The 15,199-nt window shown below is 38.2% G+C and overlaps 2 long non-coding RNA genes across 2 annotated transcripts in view; both read left to right on the top strand.

Annotated features, from left to right (window-relative positions):
• LOC135414622 (uncharacterized) overlaps window positions 1-15,199 on the top strand; it is a 132,135-nt gene that overhangs the window by 8,430 nt on the left and 108,506 nt on the right. The window lies entirely within an intron of this gene.
• On the top strand, window positions 2,173-11,915 carry LOC135414623 (uncharacterized). The gene is made up of 2 exons (XR_010430749.1): window positions 2,173-3,273; window positions 7,917-11,915. It is a non-coding gene; the product is annotated as an uncharacterized LOC135414623 (long non-coding RNA).

Consider the following 15,199-nt stretch of genomic DNA (forward strand, 5'->3'; position numbering starts at 1 on the left):
TCTGAAAAGTTGGGGATGCTGTGTAATGCCTGGCACTGGAGGAGTGTAGGAATTCTTCTGAAACTGTTCAGTTATGAATGATATACAGGAGGTCTGTGAGCATCTTTATGATCTTGACAGTAGATTCTTTTAGCTCAAACTAATGACCAGGAATGACTAAGCTTGAAGGGGTAATGATTTCCTTCTTACATCTAGAGCTTCAGAGGAGTATACCAAACACTTGGCAGATGCAATTATTCTTGTCCAGAAATTCACTGGCATCCTGAAAACCTGTTTTCAGCTGTTCCAGGCCTGGAGAGGGATGTTTCTCCACTATCAGAAATTAATTTCACTTGTCCAGAGTTTCCATACAGCAGAGAACAGACGGCACTCAGAGGCAGCTATGACTCAGTCTATCCTGGTAGGAGGTTAGGACTTGCTTGCAGATTTTGTCCTGGTTCTTCTGGTGGAGGAGTGGAAATGAATGACCATTCGTAGGCAGGATGTCAGCAGAACAGATTTAGATTGTTGTGATGCTCTGTGGGCTTTGGGAAGCAGAGAGCACCCCTGTACATGGGACAGTCACAGCATGTGTTTGAAGTGGAAATTGATGGTGAATAAATGCAAAATAATGGTCTATAATTATCTATAACTACTAAGATTTTATAGTGAGGGGAAACCAATGTGGGACACAATCTACAGACTGCAGTGATGTAGATGCAGCTGATGCACACGCCTTGGATGGACACCTGAGTGTGCACCAATGTGCTGCTCACAAATACAGTACAGACTTAGTCCATGAATCATCTTTATAAAGTATACTTATTCAACACTTGATGTAGATCTAGGTTTATACTTAGGCTTTTCATGTGCATTCATATAATCCAACCTTGGAATAGATATCTCAGCACCTTTTCCTTGCTTACTCGTTCTACCTTCTCATCATACATTGGAAACTTCTTCTCCAAGATGTCATGCACAGATACATACTGAGAGGACGGTACTCATATTTTCTACAATGAAGTGTTATGAGCTCTATGATGTCTGATATGCTTATGTCTACTACAATAGTAGGAGAGCCTGTACAGTAGTAATAAATCTAGTATAGAGTAGTAAAGCTAGTCATGGCTAGGCTTCACGAACGAAGATTTGGGAAGGGCTCTACTCACATTTGTTACAAGCACACTGGTGGCTAAAAAGGCCAATACGAGACAGGCACTTCGGTTGCAAAAGGCACAGCAGAAAGACTCCTTAGGTGGTATATTCTGCAAGGCACGAATCTTTCTGCATTGTCTTTTCTCCTCGAGAGTGATCCTGCGTGCTTTCTCAAAAGCATCAGCAGCGTTATAGATGGTGTGTCTCCAGACTGCCTGATTGGAGGCCAGAGTAGACCAGTTATGTTGATCAATATGGCCAAGGCTGAGATGTTGTTTCAGGGAGTCCTTGTATCTTCTCTTTGGGGCTCCTCTCATGCAGCAGCCAGAGGCAAGTTCACCATAAAGCAAGATCTTAGGGAGGCGGTGGTCCTTCATCCTGGAGACGTGCCCTGCCCAACACAGTTGTGTTCTCAGCAACGTGGCCTCAATACTTGTGACTGCTGCTTGTTCTAGAACAGATGTATTGGTCACATAATCTGACCAGTGGATGTTTAGGATTGTACGGAGACAGTGTTGATGGAAGCATTCTAGGAGTTGCAGGTGGTGGCGGTAGATGACCCATGATTCAGATCCATATAAGAGAGTAGACAGCACTATGGCTCTATAAACACTGATCTTGGTACTTTTCTTCAAGTGTTTATTTCGCCAAACTCTTTTATGAAGCTTTCTGAAAGCACTATATGCCTTTGCTAACCTGTTGTCTATCTCTCCGTCAATCTTACTGTCGGATGGTAAGATTCGAGCACTGGACTGATTTGAGCACTGATTCGCCAATGGTATGGGGATGATGGAAGACTTCCTGAGGTGCAGGTTGATAGAGAACTTCTGTCTTCTTTAAGCTGACTTCCAGCCCAAAGAGCTCAGCAGCGTCTGCAAAGCAGGATGTTAAACGCTGCAGAGCTGCTTCTGTGTGGGCGACAAGGGCGGCGGCGTCATCATAAAGCAGCTCCCGGACAAGATGGTTTAAGGTCTTAATGTGGGCCTTCAGTCGCCTTAGGTCTTCCCCCCGCCTGGCGTGCAGCGTGGGAGTAATGAAATTAATATAAAAGTAACATAAATCAGTATATTTTGTAATATAAAACAGAAATAGCGTATAAAGTAAAATAAAATAGTAAATCAATTAGCAAAGCTAGTATAGCAGTAATAGTACAGTATAAAGGACATAAACTATAGCAGCATACTGTAAAGTAAGTTTTGTAGTACGGCTACTATAGCAGTAGTAAAAGCTAGTAGTAAAGCTAGTATAGCAATTAAGAGACTCTTCTCTTGGCATGGAGAACATTGTGAGTTTAAAGTCTGTTTTGGAACTGAGGTTTGTACTGTCTGGAAAAAGATGAAAAAGGCTCTTTTTGATACCATTCTTTTTAACTTCAAGGGGTTGCTGGGATACCCTGAAGCAACCTTAAAATATGCAAAAGTCTTTCACTTTCACCGTAAGAACTACATTTTTAATACAGTTTCAGTAACGGTTCCTTCTATCATACTTTTCCTGCAGAATATTGTGTATGTTTATTCTTCTAGTTAAAAAATATATCAAATGCATTTTTCCATGATAGAAAGTATAGCAGAGTAATCTTTGCCTTCAGGTCATAATACTTGAGCCAGAATTGGAGAGTCAACTGAACTGAAATTCTCCTAATAAGCCACAGAAAAGTGACTAATATAACAATAAACATAATCTCTGCTATTGCTGGAACCATCAGCACTATCTGAGATCGAATATTATTAATATTCATCATCAATATCCCTGGCCTCAGGATGTCATTTCTAAGGTGATTTTCTCATCTCTATTTTTTTTTTTCATTTTTGGTTTCTTATCTTGTCTTCTTTATCCTTGCCATAATATTTGTAATGTTCCACACAGGAACTGTAATTAAGCCTTTTCTTTGTTCTTTGTCTTCAGTCTCTAATGCATTGTGTAATGTTATAGTCCTAAAGTAAAACAGTAAGAATCTACTAATGTAAACTTTTGGGAAGGTTTTCAAAAGTACATTTTGATTTGAATTGTGTAATAAGTTGCACTGACATACAGTTAAGCTTATAATGGTGTACCAAGATCTCTCCACAGATATCACAGGAATATGGGACCTTCGTGACTTAGAATTTCTAGAATCAAGTTCTTGGTGAAAGAACCCAGGTAATCTGAAGTCTGAGGATGCTTATGACAAACTCTCTTTTGACATCTTCAAAACTGAACATATATCTATTTTTAATTGGTATGTAAATGTGGATTTAATAATTTAAATGAAGGTAATTCTGGTATTTTCTGGCCTTTTTTCTTTCTAATGTAAGAGAGATGTTTGGCAGTGGGAGTAAAAGGGTTCTGTTTGCATTGGATTTTTTTTTTTTAAATTTTCATTTCCATATCTCAGTTGTATTTAGCTATCTCATTTTACTCCAAGTTCTCTAAAGTTCTTCCTCTATTTTTCCTTCCTTAACCCTGTGTGTAATATTTAAATAGCATTTGAACTAGACTTCTTATATCTGACTCTCTGTATACTGATTGCGTTATTTAGCCTAAATTTTCTGTAATAAAACTCCTCAAAATCTGTTACTTACAAGATGACTGACAGTTTTGGGATGTGTTCTTATTGGTTTCCATTTGGACATTTTAATGCTCTCAATGCAAATTTAATAGAACCCACACTTCTCTGATTAGAACTAATTTACAAGAGTGAAGGTAGTTTGGTCTTTGACTATCTTTTCTTCTCAAATTCAAAAATTTTAGTTAAAGGCCTTAATTGACTTCTGATTCTTTATATATTTACCTGATGGCATTGACTCCAAGAATACTGATCCTTCAGTTGCATCCCAGTCTAGCAGCCTAATTTAATGTCAGCCTTTATGGCTACTCACAAGCTGCTGAGTCTCAGGTTTCTTTCTAGAAATTGCCTCCATATTTTTGGTGTCCCTTGACAGATACCTCTTTATGCATTGCTCATCTTTAACCTAATACTTATAATAAAAATATAAATTTTATAAGTCTTTATTATTATAATTCCCTTTAAATAAAATTTGCTGCTTTTTAAAAAAATCCAAAGAGGCTCATGTAGAAAGGCAAAAAACCACTGCTTGTAGCATCAAAAAGCTGTATGTTTCTTAAAATGGTTTTGCTTGTTTTCACATCTCAAGGATTCAGGTTGATCCTTACCTTGGCAGAACCAGTTTGCTGTTAAAACTAAGACAGAAGTGGAACCAGTGTCCCAAACCCAGAGATAAGTCCTCAGAGAAAGGTCATCATGCAGTAGGAAATGGAGCCACAGTTTTATATGAGGTCAAATTTACGTAAGAATAGAGATCCACATTGCTCTTACTGATGCTCAGTCACTAATTAATTGAAGAAAATTGCCGATCTGTAAGTGACGGATTCTCAACGGAACTGATCTGGAGTACAAGATGGTAGGGAGGTAGAGGAGGACTTGAAGACTATAGATTCTGGTTGCGGTATTATAGCTCTGTCTGTGCCAGGATGCCCTGACTAGCACAGATTTTTTAGAGGTTCTCTTTGTAGGGTGTAGGTAGGGCTCCAGGTAATAAACTGCCCTGCTGCTTTGGGCTTGAGAGGGTAAGGCTAACCCCGCTCCCAGTCACCCAGGGTCTTGACTAAGAGGCTTAGAGATCATATCCACATCAGGACTATACCTCAAACAGTATCTGCCATAGCAGATGTAACAGGAATACCAATCAGGAAAGATGCAGTTTTAAAAACTGATTTGCGTGAAGCTTTTCCTAGCAGCTGTCAGTAGCTCCTAGGTTGTACTAGGACCACATAGCATCCTGCTCATAAACAAACTCTCAGATGTTTTCTGTTATTAAAATGCCAGTCATATTATAGCACTTGAACACGTTTAGCATAACTGTTTTGCGTTGGCATCCATAAGTTTCCGATGTCTGTTCTGCATATCCCTATCTCTGATTTCACCATAATTTCAGTCTTCTACCATTTTTTTTTCAATAATTCATAGCTTGTAGTTTGAAAGTCCATCTGCTAATTTTAAAAGCAGATTCTTCTCTTTCCAATCAGAAGAAAAACCAGCAGAATCAACATAACGTAGCTGGAATTTAGATAATTGGATATATATTTAGAGTTCAGACACTTTCCTTTTCACTGGCAAAATTTGCAAGCTAGTTTAAAAATTACTATCCCCAAAAATGCACATGTTATCATTGCAGGAAACAAGTTATGTGGAATGATGCAATGTGACATGAGTCATGCAGTTTAAACTTCATTCCAAATTAATATGCCACATTTTACTTATCTGTTATATTTCAAATGCACAGTTTTTAAAAAACAGTAGACATTGGTATTGTAGTTTACCCATAGTAAAACAACAAATGGAAACAAAAATTCTGCTTCAGACAACTCATTTTCTCTTGACATTGAGTGCTTTTCCCAGCTCCACTCCAAGCCTCAGGATTTCATGAACATTTCAGATTTATTTTTTCACTTATTTTACATTTGCAGCTTAAAAACATTATGCAGTAAAGCTTGAAAAAAACAGCACCCAAGTGTCAAATAACACAAGAGCAAGTATAATCCACAAATTCATGTCTTTTTCTAAATTTCATTTTCAAGCCAGGATTTTGATATCTTTTTTTTTAATAGTTGCAGTTGGCAGTACTAAAGATTCTCAAATCCTCTACAATCTAGTCACTATACCAATATGCAAGACTTAACATTTGCTGAACTTCTAACAAAGCATTATCAGAAAAGAAAGATGAACAAAAAGTCATTTGACTTTATATGACCACTCCAAAGACACAGCTTTTACATGCTGTCATATTAATTATTTTAAGGTAAACACTGAACAGCCAATATTCTAAGATGCTTAGGAAAAGCTACAGCAACTTCTGAATGAAATAGAGGACTAATAGAAAATAGTAGCAATAGTAGCATCTTCCTTGAAGAGTCAGAAAACTATTTCACTCTTCCCAAAATGTTTTCCTGTGCAGGTAAAACTAATAGTACAGAACAGGTACCTCAGATTGAATCCCTGTCTAAAAACAAATAAGAGGATTTAATCTAACAATTATCAGGATGATGATGTATATTCTGAAAACTTCCTAGGAGGCCTTCCATGGTGACACTTTTTCCTCTATGGTAGCATCCTCATTTCACTAACTTGTGCTGGATTTGCTTAGGTGCAGCATTTTCTTTGTGTAATTTAGTAGTTTGGCGTGAAAGTGCCACATGTTCTGGCATATGCTGAACTGGCAGTACTGCTTTATATAAGAAGATAATTTTTTTAACTCAGCTGAATGCCAGAAGGCCCATTTTTATGTTTTTGTCAAGGAACAATATGTAAGGTTTTCTTCTATACCTTTCCTGTATATTCTATACTTTTCCTCTATATATTCTATACCTTTCTCCTATATATGCTGCATCCAGTTGGCAGCCGGTCACTAGTGGTGTCCCCCGGGGATCAGTGTTGGGCCCAGTCCTGTTTAATATCTTTATTGATGATCTGGATGAGGGGATTGAGAGTACCATTAGCACATTTGCCGATGACACCAAGTTGGGGGGGAATGTTGATCTGCTGGAAGGCAGGAGGGCTCTGCAGAGGAACCTGGACAAGCAGGAGAGATGGTCTGATTGCAACGGGATGAGGTTCAACAAGGCCAAGTGCCGGGTCCTGCACTTTGGCCACAACAACCCCATGCAGCACTACAGTCTGGGAGCAGAGTGGCTGGAGAGCAGCCAGGCAGAAGGGGACCTGGGAGTTTGGATTGACAGGAAGCTGAACAGGAGCCAGCAGTGTGCCCAGGTGGCCAAGAAGGCCAATGGCATCCTGGCCTGTATCAGGAACAGTGTGGCCAGCAGGGCCAGGGAAGTGATTCTGCCCCTGTACTCAGCACTGGTGAGGCCACAGCTGAAGTACTGTGTCCAGTTCTGGGCCCCTCAGTTCAGGAAGGACACTGAGGTGCTGGAGCAGGTCCAGAAAGAAGCAACGAGGCTGGTGAAGGGACTCGAGCCCAAGTCCTGTGAGGAGAGGCTGAGGGAGCTGGGGCTGTTCAGCTTGGAGAAGAGGAGGCTCAGGGGAGACCTCATCACTCTCTACAAGTTCCTGAAAGGAGGTTGTAGCCAGGTGGGGGTTGGTCTCTTCTCCCAGGCAACCAGCAGTAGGACAAGAGGGCATGGTCTTAAACTGTGCCAGGGGAGGTTTAGATTAGATGTTAGGGAGAAATTTTTTACAGAGAGGGTAATCAGGCATTGGAATGGGCTGCCCAGGGAGATGGTGGATTCACCATCCCTGGAGGTTTTTAAGCTGCGACTGAATGTGGCGCTTAGTGCCATGGTCTAGTAACCACGGCAGTGTTGGGTGATAGGTTGGACTTGATGATCTTGGAGGTCTTTTCCAACCTGGTTGATTCTATAAATTCTATATTCTATACCTTTCCTTGTATGCCTTTCTCAGTAAATGCAACTGCTTTCTGGTGGTTTAGAACTCCAGAGCTTTTTCTGGTTTGAGATTTTCTTCACCAGATTAGTGACCTGTTCTTATGTTTCTGTTTGGGTTAAATTATGTTAATTTGGTCTAGAATTCATACATTCCTGAGGAGTCTGCACAGTATCTGTAAAATACAGTTGACAAGACTCTAGGTGTTTTCATATCCTTGAGTTTGCAGATATCTGTTATGGTTCTTAACCACTTGCCTAGTCTTTGTGATACCCATGCAATCATTTCACTTTGCCACAACTTACCTGGGAGCTGATCTAGACTCTGCCCATCTGCTAGTGATATAATAATCCTTCACACTTTTTCTATGATGCTCTTTTAGATCACGTCACTGTTTGCAATTGAAGTGGGACATGGCTCCAGTCCTGCAGACTTTACAAGAAACCAGTTTAATACCAAACCCATGGAATATCAGAGCTGGAAAACAGGCAAGATTAGACATTTAGTCTGCTTTGTATCTGAATAAAGTGGGAGAGATGAAAAAAGCTCTTAATTCTTTCAGTATTGCCCTTCTTCGCTCTAACCAAATTATATTATCTCCTGGTTAACAAATTTAGCCTCTTTCACTTTGAGACTACTGGAATGCAGATTTCTTCCCTCTAATCAGATGATTTGCTCAAAAGATTAAATCTGTTATTTTAAGGAAAGCAAATGCGTCAGCTCAAATGCTTGAAGGATCAAAGCAGGAGGTATGTCTCCTTAATGAATGATTTTGAAACTTTTGGACAAAACAATGTCAGTGCAATAAAAAGGAATCCTGCTCTGCCTGAGGGCAGTATAGAAAACAAAACAGTGCTTATATAAATATACTTCAGAAAGTGTAATAGTAAAAAGATGAGGAAAAAGGTGGTAGAGAAAGCTTTGCTGGCTGCAATAGGCATCAAGGTCTTGCTGGGGCTTTGATGGATTTCTGGCTGTAAATGCAGTTTTCCGGATTCAAACTGACTTGATAACTCAGTGAATTAATAAACAGCTTCTTCTATGTTCTGATGCTCAGTGGTGAGCAGAAAGTCTATTGGCCTTGTAAGCAGAACAGGTAGCCAACCAGGAATGCTTTGGAGATATTTTTAAAAGGGAAGACAAATGTTTTTTTCCTTTCCAAATAGGAATTTGTTTTGGCTTACCTACCTTTATCTTTGATCCCCTGCCATTATCTTCTTTTAGCATTCCCATTTTCCTTCTTTCAAATAATTTTTCTCTAGTATAGCTGCCCAAAATATTCTTGTTTCACTGATGTTGGCAGAAAATGCCAGTCTGTTTTAAATCAAGTTCTATAGGAATATATTTGTTTCAATGAAACTACAGCTGAAAGTAATATGGGCTCCAATTCTGAATCCCTGTAACAAAATTAAAATTAAAAAATCCCGTGAGCTTTTCTAGCTAGTAGGTTTTAAGTTAGTGGCACTCTCTTGGGAATGGAGGCTGCAAGTTCAAGTCCCTGTTCCGTCATCTTCGGAACTGGAATTGGAACAGAAAATTGGATCTGGGTCATCTTCATTTCAGCCAAGTGTCCCACTCAGCAAGCCCAGAAGCCAACATCCCTTGTACAACAAATGTTTTTTATTTAATCGAATCTTGAATAAGAGGGATTTAGGTTCTTCCATGCTATGCAGAGGAGGCACTGGTACTTGGCCCCCCATGCTCCTCTTCCTGTCCTGAGCCATGTGGCAGTTCCAGGAGCAGACTATCAGTTTCAATAGACCTGTTCCTTTCTAGTAAGCTGGCACTTCTGTGAAGCCCTGGGCTGTCACTCTCTTTGGCGCTGCAGAGACCTTCTGCCTGGTCCCAGAGATGAAGGCAGGAAACATGGAGAGGGAACTGAGGAAATGCAGGCTTCCCATTTCCCCTTGATGCTTAGCCTAATCACAGCCCAACCTTCCATTCCCAGGTCCAAGGCTGGAAAATATGAGGAGGCATTTGTGCCCAGATACTAGGGGCAGCAGAACTTACCTGAAGCAGTTTTTCTTTTCTTAAGGGAAAAGGTTGGTAAATGGAAATTTAGAAGTTCAACATCTATTTGAAGTATTGAAGTGTTTTCTTCATTCTTTCCCTGGATTTACAAGTGTGGGCTATTTTCATCCAAACTTGAAGAAAAAGCACGGGCAAACTGGCACGTGCAGTAGCTGGCTTCTTCCTAACTTATATAGGCCTGTTATAAAGGCCTATATAAAGGCCTATCCTTTTTCTCACAAAAGATATGTTAAACTCAGTTGTTAAGGGCTTTACAGTGTAATCAAACCAGCTCAGTACAGCAGGCATCTCCATCTTTTTCCCGTATTATTACAAAATCTGCTTTCAAGTATGTACCCCATTGCATTTTGGGAATTCTGGAGATTTTAAATAAAAGCATCTTCTTTTCTTGAAAGAACTTTCCGGCAAGTTCTTTCAACAGGAGCTTCTCTGCACAGCATTAGAGAATGCAGTGTAAAGTTCACTGTTACAGGAAGAGTGTTCCTCTCATTTATCAAAGGATTATTTTAGGCACATTAGTTTAAGACGTACCTTTAAAAGGTTGAGCGTTTAGAAAGTTCAACAAAATCCTTTGTTTTCTCGATCTGTATGTTTGCTTTGCCACTTTCAGGCTATAACTTTGTTTTGTTCCATGTTTGCTTATTGAACATGTTTTCTAAATGCACACAGATCAGCCTGGAAACACCATTTGTTCACATGTGGGTGTGACCTTATCTCAAAGTGCCAGGTGGATATAGGCAGGTAGCAAGAGAGCTATGTGAAAAGTAGAGTTTGTCATTTGCACTTTCTGGCAAGTCTTTCTGGGAGATGGGGAGGTTTAGTCCTTCTTTAGTGGAAGTTGGATTAATTTTCTCAAACAAGTCCAATGGGAATTCCTATTAGGTCTGCCAGCTTTGTGTGTTGCATGAAACGACAGCTTTGTATTCAAATAAAACCATTAGATTTCAGAGAAAATCCTGGTGGTTAAAAAAATTTAGTTAAAAGTTTTTGGCTAACCCTGAGGTGGAGGGTTGGTTATGACTTTGTGGAGAGTTGGTTATATAGCACTCAAAGAGTTCCAGAAAAAGGTCCACCCAAATGTAAGAGATAATGACATATTCAGAATGTCAGCTAAATGATTATACAAGCCACTTTTATCTGAAGTTTTTCAATGTATGACAGGTGTCTTCTCTCCCACATTCCCACAGCAGAATGAAGATCAGTACAGAAAATGGGAATTGATCATAATTGCTGCTGAAATGAAAAGATAATGACCAACGTCCTTCTTCATTGATGTGAACGATATGTTTTCCATGGATAAAATACATACTTTCAGGATTGTGGCTCACAAACAGAAAATCAATAAGGAGAAAGTTCAAACTCTGCTACCTGTGTACTAAATGTTTGCTGACCAAAATAAGAGCTTAATAGGCAGATCTGTGATCTGTTGAGTTTTATAATACTTTGCAGTTTGAAACTGTTGTAGAAGTAGCCTTCCTGGAATTGAGACTATGCACACCCACTGTGTATTTTCACGAACAAACAAGAGAAAAAGTGGGGTTTTTTAAAGCTACGGGAAATAGTAGTTTCTAAAAAGCACATTTCTTCCTCTGAAGAAGTAAGCTCTCAGTTATTTTCAGAGATTTTTTCAGCAGGAAATTCAACACACTTCAGCTGGTAAGAAAAAGTGTACCTATGCCTGTTTGTACACAAATGTTTATAAAGAACCCTTTCTTAAAGAATTTAACCCACAGGATCAAAATGTAAGATAATTTTTAGATCAGCCACATCTTACTTCCATAAATATTTGTCTTTACTCCTGCTATATAAAAGCATGTGCATGTTGTAGCTCTTGCCAAATGCCATTAAATGAAATTAAAAATACATCAACTGTTATTTTTCAGAATCTGTGACTTCACAGAGTATTACAACACGAACTCAAAGAACCTCTTGAGTTCTGTTTTAATTTTATAATATTCTGGTTAATAATGTCTGTTAAAACATCCATTAAAAGACCATCGTGCTAATTTAACTGGGAACATATAATAGATGCTGTTTAATGCTTCCATTAAATTAAAGCTAGATTAGTGTCTTTAGTAGATGTTGTTATTATTAACAATATCTTAAATAGATGCTGTTATTAAAAAGAGTAATGCAACATTAATTAAAAGGAAGCTGCAACTTCACTGGCAAAAGAAAAACTCTTTACCTAATGGACACCAAAATATTAGCAGTAACAAGACATCTTCTTGTTTGGTTCACTGTCTTCTGCATTCCACCATTATTTTCCCTTTAGTATAATGACCTCAACTGTACTGTGTAATCAAATGGATATCAAATAAATGCTTCCACAGGGATGGAATGCTTCTTAGTTTCTTTCTCTCTTTTTTTTCCTTTAATTTTTATTTTTAAATTAATAAATACAAAGCTTAAAAGAACCAGAAAAGTATTGGTGTCCAAATTTTATTGGATGGTAATTTCTATGTTTATTAGTCCATATTACATTACTGATAGATATTGTTGTTTTATATGTGTGTACATATATTTCTGTGTAATTTTTTACATAAATGTATTGCTTTCAAGACTTTTTTTTTAAAATTCAGTCAAATTCCTAAAGCCTAAAAGCCATAAAGCTAATGAAAGGCAAGAAATGGCTATGTTGGACTGATAATATTTGACTGCTGAAATAGAAACGTAAAAGTAGGTCTCCTCACACATGCCGATGATAGTGCTGAAGCAAGTGCAAAACAGTATGAAAGCCAAAAGCCATGGCTTATTGCAAATACCACATTATAACAAATCTTACAGATGATATCCTTGCTAATATGGCTTTTCTCCGCCTTGAAATGCAAGCTAAAGTGCTCTCATCACCAGAGTCGGAATAATAGATAACTTTGGTTTTTAGCTTGAAAGTCATTGCTTTGCTCTGTCATCACAGACTGGAAAAACACTGAACAGAGAAATGCATGAGAAAGAAAATATCATGAAGATAATCCTCATAGTCACATCTCCGATAGAGAACAAGATTTACATCACTTTGTAGACTCATTTGTCCTGACATTTGTCCTAGCATATTATGATCAAGGCACTAAAGCAGTGGCTGGGAAACACCACAGGAAGGATTAAATTAAGTTATTATGTAAACTTCCAAAGGAAGACAACTTCCACTTGCATCCTGGCTGCTAGAAACCTTTTAGAGTTTTTTTAGAGACTGCTTCTTTTTTGATATAGCAAGTTCTTGTTTAGGGATTCCCTGATGATTTTAGCTTGTTTTACTGGGCATGCATTGCCCTACAGTTACCATTTCCTTGAACAGAACTGGCTGCCAAGCCAGCAGCTGCTGCCTATAGCCTAATCACCAGCACCAGCCAGCAAGAGACCACAACTGAACTGCAAAGAAGGAGAATATCATACACAATACACTAAAGTAATATAAGATCGGTACGTGGTTAAAAATCTCAGAGGCAATGCTGATGGGAACCTTTGTACCAAATCCTCATATTTCTAATGAAGAAGTATTCCAAGAAAGTAAGAGAGCTTTGTATTTAAAGGGAAAAAATAAAAATTTCTCCACTCTTCTAACCCCAGTTGCCTAATATATTTCAGGCAGGGAATTCAATTCCACAAAAACTAAGTGAATTGAACACTGAAAAGATTTTTAAAACAGATTGGACAGGTTTATAGCCTATGTAAAACAAATATAATCAAATCATATTCATGTGCTAAACTGATTACCTTTAGCTCCAGTACTGCAGAGCAGGCCTGGTCATAAGGGAATGGAAGGAGAACTGCAAAGGTAGATGGATCACAGTTAGCCTGACACTGACTGGGATATTTTCCTGATAGAGGAACAAGGAGAAAGCAGGATTGATGCTCACATTAATAGACCTTTCCTTCAAGAAGAGGATTATCTGATGTTTGATTTTTTTTTAACTTTCAATTTTCAGTTTTTGCTTTATAGAATTAGTTACAACTCAGTTTTCAAAAATGCATGTGAATTAATACATAGAGTACTATTTGGGAGCTTATAAACCAGAAATGTCTCTAAGAACTCTTTGATTTTTAACTTACTGGCTCTCCCTTCTGTTCACTCTCAGCAGAGGAAAAGATCCCTTTTTAACTCTTCCTGATCTCCTACAACCCAAGTTATCCAAATCCTTCTGTCCTGTGAGATCAACTGGGCAGAGAGTGCAAAGGGAATACTAAATGTTATCATGCTGATTTCAGACTTTACATCTGTTTTGAACAGTTACACCAATGAAAGCAGTGTCTCACCAAATTTGTCTCACCAAGATGGTCTGAGAGGACCATCTGAGAAGCACATTTTATATTTAGTTTAATCTGACCTTTTGAGGAAACACTTCTTGAGTGCTTCCTTACCCCTTGTTTACCACAGGTATTCATGACTTTAGAAACAAAGTAATAGATGTTGCAGGTATATGAACTAAGGTTAACTGAAATTTTGTAGATTTGTGATATTCTCATAAAAATTTGCAAAAACAAATGAAGTATAAATTTTCTGTCAATGCTCTGAAGCATTTTGAACCGTGTATAACTAAAAGCATGCTTTTATCAAGGATTTCAACACTATTTTAGGAATATGTTTTCCAGCCAAGTTACAAATAATAACAACAAATAAATTAATTTATTTTAATTAAATTTATGTCTCTCACAAAGAGAGGAAAGATTCCATTTTGGGTATTGAAAAGCTAAAATAGTTATAAGGCTCTGAAACCAGTCATTTTCAGCTTTGAAATTGGTGCAGATAGAAAACACCCAACACCTTATCCATTCTCTTTCTACAGCAAAGTGCTTCATCTGTGGTACACTATTAGAACTAAAAAGCTCTAGCAACAGCCTAGAGAATAGAGAAGTTCCTAAATCTGATGGCTGAGTCATTCCTCTTATTTTATGGTTCCCCTCAACATTGAAGCACATTGCTGATCTACCTGCAAGCCAGTGATTTGCAATGCCAAACCTTTCAGGACAAAGTTGATGGCTTCTTAAAGATTCCTTAGTTTTATTGGTCAAGTTCCCTGAATCGAGAGGTGGTGCTTTAAGAGCTGGCACTGGTAATCAGCACAGCTGGTATGGAAAAACTGGCCATGGGAAATAATCTTGGGTTGTATGATAAAGACATAATTCATCTTGTACTCAGAGATGAAAAAAAATGCATTAAAAGATAAAGAAAATTTTATTACAAAATGTTTTCTCTTTCAAGAGGAGAAACTTGGATAAACTTTGATAAACTGAAGAAATTTCTCAGTTTTAAGATTCAGGTTGAGGACACCAGGAGATGGATGTGAAGGAAGATTTAAATTCCTTCCAGTTGATGAATGTAAAACTGTCTAGAATTTATAGTACAAACAACACAGGGGTTAAAAAACCTGCAGGATACAGATCTGCTGGCTAGCTGACTACTTCACAAAGACACTTTACAACAAGGAGAAAGCGTATGCAGAAAGGAATAAGGATCTGATTAACAAAGAAACACTTGTTTAAGAGGTCAAAAACTGCAGGGACAAGAAAGGATTTGAGAAATATATTTAAATAATAAAAGGTTCTCCACCAATACAAGTAAAAAGAGAACAGAACTACCCAGAGTTCCATACAGTAGGAGGAAAATATGAGCTTTGGCATCATGCCTTTCGTATC

The sequence above is a fragment of the Pseudopipra pipra genome, chromosome 5 (assembly GCF_036250125.1).
Source record: "Pseudopipra pipra isolate bDixPip1 chromosome 5, bDixPip1.hap1, whole genome shotgun sequence".
Lineage (NCBI taxonomy): Eukaryota > Metazoa > Chordata > Aves > Passeriformes > Pipridae > Pseudopipra > Pseudopipra pipra.